This window comes from Calliopsis andreniformis, unplaced genomic scaffold, assembly GCF_051401765.1.
Source record: "Calliopsis andreniformis isolate RMS-2024a unplaced genomic scaffold, iyCalAndr_principal scaffold0442, whole genome shotgun sequence".
NCBI classification, from domain to species: domain Eukaryota; kingdom Metazoa; phylum Arthropoda; class Insecta; order Hymenoptera; family Andrenidae; genus Calliopsis; species Calliopsis andreniformis.
In genome coordinates this window covers 25,001-35,000 of record NW_027480851.1, presented here as the reverse complement: position 1 = coordinate 35,000, position 10,000 = coordinate 25,001, and positions in this window count along the sequence as shown.

The following is a 10,000-nucleotide window of genomic DNA, read 5'->3' as shown; positions in this document are numbered from 1 at the left end:
GTGTCGCTCCGGAGCCCGAGCGAAAAAATTCTAAGTCCCCGTTCGTGTCGCTCCGGAGCCCGAGCGAAAAAATTCTAAGTCCCCGTTCGTGTCGCTCCGGAACCGAATGTCGACGGAACGAAATGACAACGGTAGATCCTTATTCCTGGTGCTCGTGGCTCTCTAAAACCATACACTTGTTCTCCTCTGTCTCTTACCTGTGTCGAGATAATCGAGAATCATGGAGCGTTCGTGTCGCTCCGGAACCGAAAGTCGTCGGATCGAAACGAGAACGTTAGATCCATATTCCTGATCGTTGAGGCACTCTAAAACTATTAGGCTGTTTTGCTCTCTGATGCCCGTGGACCGAGAGAACGTAGAATAACGGAGCGATCGTGTCGCTCCGGAGCCCGAGCGAAAAAATTCTAAGTCCCCGTTCGTGTCGCTCCGGAGCCCGAGCGAAAAAATTCTAAGTCCCCGTTCGTGTCGCTCCGGAACCGAATGTCGACGGAACGAAATGACAACGGTAGATCCTTATTCCTGGTGCTCGTGGCTCTCTAAAACCATACACTTGTTCTCCTCTGTCTCTTACCTGTGTCGAGATAATCGAGAATCATGGAGCGTTCGTGTCGCTCCGGAACCGAAAGTCGTCGGATCGAAACGAGAACGTTAGATCCATATTCCTGATCGTTGAGGCACTCTAAAACTATTAGGCTGTTTTGCTCTCTGATGCCCGTGGACCGAGAGAACGTAGAATAACGGAGCGATCGTGTCGCTCCGGAGCCCGAGCGAAAAAATTCTAAGTCCCCGTTCGTGTCGCTCCGGAGCCCGAGCGAAAAAATTCTAAGTCCCCGTTCGTGTCGCTCCGGAACCGAATGTCGACGGAACGAAATGACAACGGTAGATCCTTATTCCTGGTGCTCGTGGCTCTCTAAAACCATACACTTGTTCTCCTCTGTCTCTTACCTGTGTCGAGATAATCGAGAATCATGGAGCGTTCGTGTCGCTCCGGAACCGAAAGTCGTCGGATCGAAACGAGAACGTTAGATCCATATTCCTGATCGTTGAGGCACTCTAAAACTATTAGGCTGTTTTGCTCTCTGATGCCCGTGGACCGAGAGAACGTAGAATAACGGAGCGATCGTGTCGCTCCGGAGCCCGAGCGAAAAAATTCTAAGTCCCCGTTCGTGTCGCTCCGGAGCCCGAGCGAAAAAATTCTAAGTCCCCGTTCGTGTCGCTCCGGAACCGAATGTCGACGGAACGAAATGACAACGGTAGATCCTTATTCCTGGTGCTCGTGGCTCTCTAAAACCATACACTTGTTCTCCTCTGTCTCTTACCTGTGTCGAGATAATCGAGAATCATGGAGCGTTCGTGTCGCTCCGGAACCGAAAGTCGTCGGATCGAAACGAGAACGTTAGATCCATATTCCTGATCGTTGAGGCACTCTAAAACTATTAGGCTGTTTTGCTCTCTGATGCCCGTGGACCGAGAGAACGTAGAATAACGGAGCGATCGTGTCGCTCCGGAGCCCGAGCGAAAAAATTCTAAGTCCCCGTTCGTGTCGCTCCGGAGCCCGAGCGAAAAAATTCTAAGTCCCCGTTCGTGTCGCTCCGGAACCGAATGTCGACGGAACGAAATGACAACGGTAGATCCTTATTCCTGGTGCTCGTGGCTCTCTAAAACCATACACTTGTTCTCCTCTGTCTCTTACCTGTGTCGAGATAATCGAGAATCATGGAGCGTTCGTGTCGCTCCGGAACCGAAAGTCGTCGGATCGAAACGAGAACGTTAGATCCATATTCCTGATCGTTGAGGCACTCTAAAACTATTAGGCTGTTTTGCTCTCTGATGCCCGTGGACCGAGAGAACGTAGAATAACGGAGCGATCGTGTCGCTCCGGAGCCCGAGCGAAAAAATTCTAAGTCCCCGTTCGTGTCGCTCCGGAGCCCGAGCGAAAAAATTCTAAGTCCCCGTTCGTGTCGCTCCGGAACCGAATGTCGACGGAACGAAATGACAACGGTAGATCCTTATTCCTGGTGCTCGTGGCTCTCTAAAACCATACACTTGTTCTCCTCTGTCTCTTACCTGTGTCGAGATAATCGAGAATCATGGAGCGTTCGTGTCGCTCCGGAACCGAAAGTCGTCGGATCGAAACGAGAACGTTAGATCCATATTCCTGATCGTTGAGGCACTCTAAAACTATTAGGCTGTTTTGCTCTCTGATGCCCGTGGACCGAGAGAACGTAGAATAACGGAGCGATCGTGTCGCTCCGGAGCCCGAGCGAAAAAATTCTAAGTCCCCGTTCGTGTCGCTCCGGAGCCCGAGCGAAAAAATTCTAAGTCCCCGTTCGTGTCGCTCCGGAACCGAATGTCGACGGAACGAAATGACAACGGTAGATCCTTATTCCTGGTGCTCGTGGCTCTCTAAAACCATACACTTGTTCTCCTCTGTCTCTTACCTGTGTCGAGATAATCGAGAATCATGGAGCGTTCGTGTCGCTCCGGAACCGAAAGTCGTCGGATCGAAACGAGAACGTTAGATCCATATTCCTGATCGTTGAGGCACTCTAAAACTATTAGGCTGTTTTGCTCTCTGATGCCCGTGGACCGAGAGAACGTAGAATAACGGAGCGATCGTGTCGCTCCGGAGCCCGAGCGAAAAAATTCTAAGTCCCCGTTCGTGTCGCTCCGGAGCCCGAGCGAAAAAATTCTAAGTCCCCGTTCGTGTCGCTCCGGAACCGAATGTCGACGGAACGAAATGACAACGGTAGATCCTTATTCCTGGTGCTCGTGGCTCTCTAAAACCATACACTTGTTCTCCTCTGTCTCTTACCTGTGTCGAGATAATCGAGAATCATGGAGCGTTCGTGTCGCTCCGGAACCGAAAGTCGTCGGATCGAAACGAGAACGTTAGATCCATATTCCTGATCGTTGAGGCACTCTAAAACTATTAGGCTGTTTTGCTCTCTGATGCCCGTGGACCGAGAGAACGTAGAATAACGGAGCGATCGTGTCGCTCCGGAGCCCGAGCGAAAAAATTCTAAGTCCCCGTTCGTGTCGCTCCGGAGCCCGAGCGAAAAAATTCTAAGTCCCCGTTCGTGTCGCTCCGGAACCGAATGTCGACGGAACGAAATGACAACGGTAGATCCTTATTCCTGGTGCTCGTGGCTCTCTAAAACCATACACTTGTTCTCCTCTGTCTCTTACCTGTGTCGAGATAATCGAGAATCATGGAGCGTTCGTGTCGCTCCGGAACCGAAAGTCGTCGGATCGAAACGAGAACGTTAGATCCATATTCCTGATCGTTGAGGCACTCTAAAACTATTAGGCTGTTTTGCTCTCTGATGCCCGTGGACCGAGAGAACGTAGAATAACGGAGCGATCGTGTCGCTCCGGAGCCCGAGCGAAAAAATTCTAAGTCCCCGTTCGTGTCGCTCCGGAGCCCGAGCGAAAAAATTCTAAGTCCCCGTTCGTGTCGCTCCGGAACCGAATGTCGACGGAACGAAATGACAACGGTAGATCCTTATTCCTGGTGCTCGTGGCTCTCTAAAACCATACACTTGTTCTCCTCTGTCTCTTACCTGTGTCGAGATAATCGAGAATCATGGAGCGTTCGTGTCGCTCCGGAACCGAAAGTCGTCGGATCGAAACGAGAACGTTAGATCCATATTCCTGATCGTTGAGGCACTCTAAAACTATTAGGCTGTTTTGCTCTCTGATGCCCGTGGACCGAGAGAACGTAGAATAACGGAGCGATCGTGTCGCTCCGGAGCCCGAGCGAAAAAATTCTAAGTCCCCGTTCGTGTCGCTCCGGAGCCCGAGCGAAAAAATTCTAAGTCCCCGTTCGTGTCGCTCCGGAACCGAATGTCGACGGAACGAAATGACAACGGTAGATCCTTATTCCTGGTGCTCGTGGCTCTCTAAAACCATACACTTGTTCTCCTCTGTCTCTTACCTGTGTCGAGATAATCGAGAATCATGGAGCGTTCGTGTCGCTCCGGAACCGAAAGTCGTCGGATCGAAACGAGAACGTTAGATCCATATTCCTGATCGTTGAGGCACTCTAAAACTATTAGGCTGTTTTGCTCTCTGATGCCCGTGGACCGAGAGAACGTAGAATAACGGAGCGATCGTGTCGCTCCGGAGCCCGAGCGAAAAAATTCTAAGTCCCCGTTCGTGTCGCTCCGGAGCCCGAGCGAAAAAATTCTAAGTCCCCGTTCGTGTCGCTCCGGAACCGAATGTCGACGGAACGAAATGACAACGGTAGATCCTTATTCCTGGTGCTCGTGGCTCTCTAAAACCATACACTTGTTCTCCTCTGTCTCTTACCTGTGTCGAGATAATCGAGAATCATGGAGCGTTCGTGTCGCTCCGGAACCGAAAGTCGTCGGATCGAAACGAGAACGTTAGATCCATATTCCTGATCGTTGAGGCACTCTAAAACTATTAGGCTGTTTTGCTCTCTGATGCCCGTGGACCGAGAGAACGTAGAATAACGGAGCGATCGTGTCGCTCCGGAGCCCGAGCGAAAAAATTCTAAGTCCCCGTTCGTGTCGCTCCGGAGCCCGAGCGAAAAAATTCTAAGTCCCCGTTCGTGTCGCTCCGGAACCGAATGTCGACGGAACGAAATGACAACGGTAGATCCTTATTCCTGGTGCTCGTGGCTCTCTAAAACCATACACTTGTTCTCCTCTGTCTCTTACCTGTGTCGAGATAATCGAGAATCATGGAGCGTTCGTGTCGCTCCGGAACCGAAAGTCGTCGGATCGAAACGAGAACGTTAGATCCATATTCCTGATCGTTGAGGCACTCTAAAACTATTAGGCTGTTTTGCTCTCTGATGCCCGTGGACCGAGAGAACGTAGAATAACGGAGCGATCGTGTCGCTCCGGAGCCCGAGCGAAAAAATTCTAAGTCCCCGTTCGTGTCGCTCCGGAGCCCGAGCGAAAAAATTCTAAGTCCCCGTTCGTGTCGCTCCGGAACCGAATGTCGACGGAACGAAATGACAACGGTAGATCCTTATTCCTGGTGCTCGTGGCTCTCTAAAACCATACACTTGTTCTCCTCTGTCTCTTACCTGTGTCGAGATAATCGAGAATCATGGAGCGTTCGTGTCGCTCCGGAACCGAAAGTCGTCGGATCGAAACGAGAACGTTAGATCCATATTCCTGATCGTTGAGGCACTCTAAAACTATTAGGCTGTTTTGCTCTCTGATGCCCGTGGACCGAGAGAACGTAGAATAACGGAGCGATCGTGTCGCTCCGGAGCCCGAGCGAAAAAATTCTAAGTCCCCGTTCGTGTCGCTCCGGAGCCCGAGCGAAAAAATTCTAAGTCCCCGTTCGTGTCGCTCCGGAACCGAATGTCGACGGAACGAAATGACAACGGTAGATCCTTATTCCTGGTGCTCGTGGCTCTCTAAAACCATACACTTGTTCTCCTCTGTCTCTTACCTGTGTCGAGATAATCGAGAATCATGGAGCGTTCGTGTCGCTCCGGAACCGAAAGTCGTCGGATCGAAACGAGAACGTTAGATCCATATTCCTGATCGTTGAGGCACTCTAAAACTATTAGGCTGTTTTGCTCTCTGATGCCCGTGGACCGAGAGAACGTAGAATAACGGAGCGATCGTGTCGCTCCGGAGCCCGAGCGAAAAAATTCTAAGTCCCCGTTCGTGTCGCTCCGGAGCCCGAGCGAAAAAATTCTAAGTCCCCGTTCGTGTCGCTCCGGAACCGAATGTCGACGGAACGAAATGACAACGGTAGATCCTTATTCCTGGTGCTCGTGGCTCTCTAAAACCATACACTTGTTCTCCTCTGTCTCTTACCTGTGTCGAGATAATCGAGAATCATGGAGCGTTCGTGTCGCTCCGGAACCGAAAGTCGTCGGATCGAAACGAGAACGTTAGATCCATATTCCTGATCGTTGAGGCACTCTAAAACTATTAGGCTGTTTTGCTCTCTGATGCCCGTGGACCGAGAGAACGTAGAATAACGGAGCGATCGTGTCGCTCCGGAGCCCGAGCGAAAAAATTCTAAGTCCCCGTTCGTGTCGCTCCGGAGCCCGAGCGAAAAAATTCTAAGTCCCCGTTCGTGTCGCTCCGGAACCGAATGTCGACGGAACGAAATGACAACGGTAGATCCTTATTCCTGGTGCTCGTGGCTCTCTAAAACCATACACTTGTTCTCCTCTGTCTCTTACCTGTGTCGAGATAATCGAGAATCATGGAGCGTTCGTGTCGCTCCGGAACCGAAAGTCGTCGGATCGAAACGAGAACGTTAGATCCATATTCCTGATCGTTGAGGCACTCTAAAACTATTAGGCTGTTTTGCTCTCTGATGCCCGTGGACCGAGAGAACGTAGAATAACGGAGCGATCGTGTCGCTCCGGAGCCCGAGCGAAAAAATTCTAAGTCCCCGTTCGTGTCGCTCCGGAGCCCGAGCGAAAAAATTCTAAGTCCCCGTTCGTGTCGCTCCGGAACCGAATGTCGACGGAACGAAATGACAACGGTAGATCCTTATTCCTGGTGCTCGTGGCTCTCTAAAACCATACACTTGTTCTCCTCTGTCTCTTACCTGTGTCGAGATAATCGAGAATCATGGAGCGTTCGTGTCGCTCCGGAACCGAAAGTCGTCGGATCGAAACGAGAACGTTAGATCCATATTCCTGATCGTTGAGGCACTCTAAAACTATTAGGCTGTTTTGCTCTCTGATGCCCGTGGACCGAGAGAACGTAGAATAACGGAGCGATCGTGTCGCTCCGGAGCCCGAGCGAAAAAATTCTAAGTCCCCGTTCGTGTCGCTCCGGAGCCCGAGCGAAAAAATTCTAAGTCCCCGTTCGTGTCGCTCCGGAACCGAATGTCGACGGAACGAAATGACAACGGTAGATCCTTATTCCTGGTGCTCGTGGCTCTCTAAAACCATACACTTGTTCTCCTCTGTCTCTTACCTGTGTCGAGATAATCGAGAATCATGGAGCGTTCGTGTCGCTCCGGAACCGAAAGTCGTCGGATCGAAACGAGAACGTTAGATCCATATTCCTGATCGTTGAGGCACTCTAAAACTATTAGGCTGTTTTGCTCTCTGATGCCCGTGGACCGAGAGAACGTAGAATAACGGAGCGATCGTGTCGCTCCGGAGCCCGAGCGAAAAAATTCTAAGTCCCCGTTCGTGTCGCTCCGGAGCCCGAGCGAAAAAATTCTAAGTCCCCGTTCGTGTCGCTCCGGAACCGAATGTCGACGGAACGAAATGACAACGGTAGATCCTTATTCCTGGTGCTCGTGGCTCTCTAAAACCATACACTTGTTCTCCTCTGTCTCTTACCTGTGTCGAGATAATCGAGAATCATGGAGCGTTCGTGTCGCTCCGGAACCGAAAGTCGTCGGATCGAAACGAGAACGTTAGATCCATATTCCTGATCGTTGAGGCACTCTAAAACTATTAGGCTGTTTTGCTCTCTGATGCCCGTGGACCGAGAGAACGTAGAATAACGGAGCGATCGTGTCGCTCCGGAGCCCGAGCGAAAAAATTCTAAGTCCCCGTTCGTGTCGCTCCGGAGCCCGAGCGAAAAAATTCTAAGTCCCCGTTCGTGTCGCTCCGGAACCGAATGTCGACGGAACGAAATGACAACGGTAGATCCTTATTCCTGGTGCTCGTGGCTCTCTAAAACCATACACTTGTTCTCCTCTGTCTCTTACCTGTGTCGAGATAATCGAGAATCATGGAGCGTTCGTGTCGCTCCGGAACCGAAAGTCGTCGGATCGAAACGAGAACGTTAGATCCATATTCCTGATCGTTGAGGCACTCTAAAACTATTAGGCTGTTTTGCTCTCTGATGCCCGTGGACCGAGAGAACGTAGAATAACGGAGCGATCGTGTCGCTCCGGAGCCCGAGCGAAAAAATTCTAAGTCCCCGTTCGTGTCGCTCCGGAGCCCGAGCGAAAAAATTCTAAGTCCCCGTTCGTGTCGCTCCGGAACCGAATGTCGACGGAACGAAATGACAACGGTAGATCCTTATTCCTGGTGCTCGTGGCTCTCTAAAACCATACACTTGTTCTCCTCTGTCTCTTACCTGTGTCGAGATAATCGAGAATCATGGAGCGTTCGTGTCGCTCCGGAACCGAAAGTCGTCGGATCGAAACGAGAACGTTAGATCCATATTCCTGATCGTTGAGGCACTCTAAAACTATTAGGCTGTTTTGCTCTCTGATGCCCGTGGACCGAGAGAACGTAGAATAACGGAGCGATCGTGTCGCTCCGGAGCCCGAGCGAAAAAATTCTAAGTCCCCGTTCGTGTCGCTCCGGAGCCCGAGCGAAAAAATTCTAAGTCCCCGTTCGTGTCGCTCCGGAACCGAATGTCGACGGAACGAAATGACAACGGTAGATCCTTATTCCTGGTGCTCGTGGCTCTCTAAAACCATACACTTGTTCTCCTCTGTCTCTTACCTGTGTCGAGATAATCGAGAATCATGGAGCGTTCGTGTCGCTCCGGAACCGAAAGTCGTCGGATCGAAACGAGAACGTTAGATCCATATTCCTGATCGTTGAGGCACTCTAAAACTATTAGGCTGTTTTGCTCTCTGATGCCCGTGGACCGAGAGAACGTAGAATAACGGAGCGATCGTGTCGCTCCGGAGCCCGAGCGAAAAAATTCTAAGTCCCCGTTCGTGTCGCTCCGGAGCCCGAGCGAAAAAATTCTAAGTCCCCGTTCGTGTCGCTCCGGAACCGAATGTCGACGGAACGAAATGACAACGGTAGATCCTTATTCCTGGTGCTCGTGGCTCTCTAAAACCATACACTTGTTCTCCTCTGTCTCTTACCTGTGTCGAGATAATCGAGAATCATGGAGCGTTCGTGTCGCTCCGGAACCGAAAGTCGTCGGATCGAAACGAGAACGTTAGATCCATATTCCTGATCGTTGAGGCACTCTAAAACTATTAGGCTGTTTTGCTCTCTGATGCCCGTGGACCGAGAGAACGTAGAATAACGGAGCGATCGTGTCGCTCCGGAGCCCGAGCGAAAAAATTCTAAGTCCCCGTTCGTGTCGCTCCGGAGGCCCGAGCGAAAAAATTCTAAGTCCCCGTTCGTGTCGCTCCGGAACCGAATGTCGACGGAACGAAATGACAACGGTAGATCCTTATTCCTGGTGCTCGTGGCTCTCTAAAACCATACACTTGTTCTCCTCTGTCTCTTACCTGTGTCGAGATAATCGAGAATCATGGAGCGTTCGTGTCGCTCCGGAACCGAAAGTCGTCGGATCGAAACGAGAACGTTAGATCCATATTCCTGATCGTTGAGGCACTCTAAAACTATTAGGCTGTTTTGCTCTCTGATGCCCGTGGACCGAGAGAACGTAGAATAACGGGCGATCGTGTCGCTCCGGAGCCCGAGCGAAAAAATTCTAAGTCCCCGTTCGTGTCGCTCCGGAGCCCGAGCGAAAAAATTCTAAGTCCCCGTTCGTGTCGCTCCGGAACCGAATGTCGACGGAACGAAATGACAACGGTAGATCCTTATTCCTGGTGCTCGTGGCTCTCTAAAACCATACACTTGTTCTCCTCTGTCTCTTACCTGTGTCGAGATAATCGAGAATCATGGAGCGTTCGTGTCGCTCCGGAACCGAAAGTCGTCGGATCGAAACGAGAACGTTAGATCCATATTCCTGATCGTTGAGGCACTCTAAAACTATTAGGCTGTTTTGCTCTCTGATGCCCGTGGACCGAGAGAACGTAGAATAACGGAGCGATCGTGTCGCTCCGGAGCCCGAGCGAAAAAATTCTAAGTCCCCGTTCGTGTCGCTCCGGAGCCCGAGCGAAAAAATTCTAAGTCCCCGTTCGTGTCGCTCCGGAACCGAATGTCGACGGAACGAAATGACAACGGTAGATCCTTATTCCTGGTGCTCGTGGCTCTCTAAAACCATACACTTGTTCTCCTCTGTCTCTTACCTGTGTCGAGATAATCGAGAATCATGGAGCGTTCGTGTCGCTCCGGAACCGAAAGTCGTCGGATCGAAACGAGAACGTT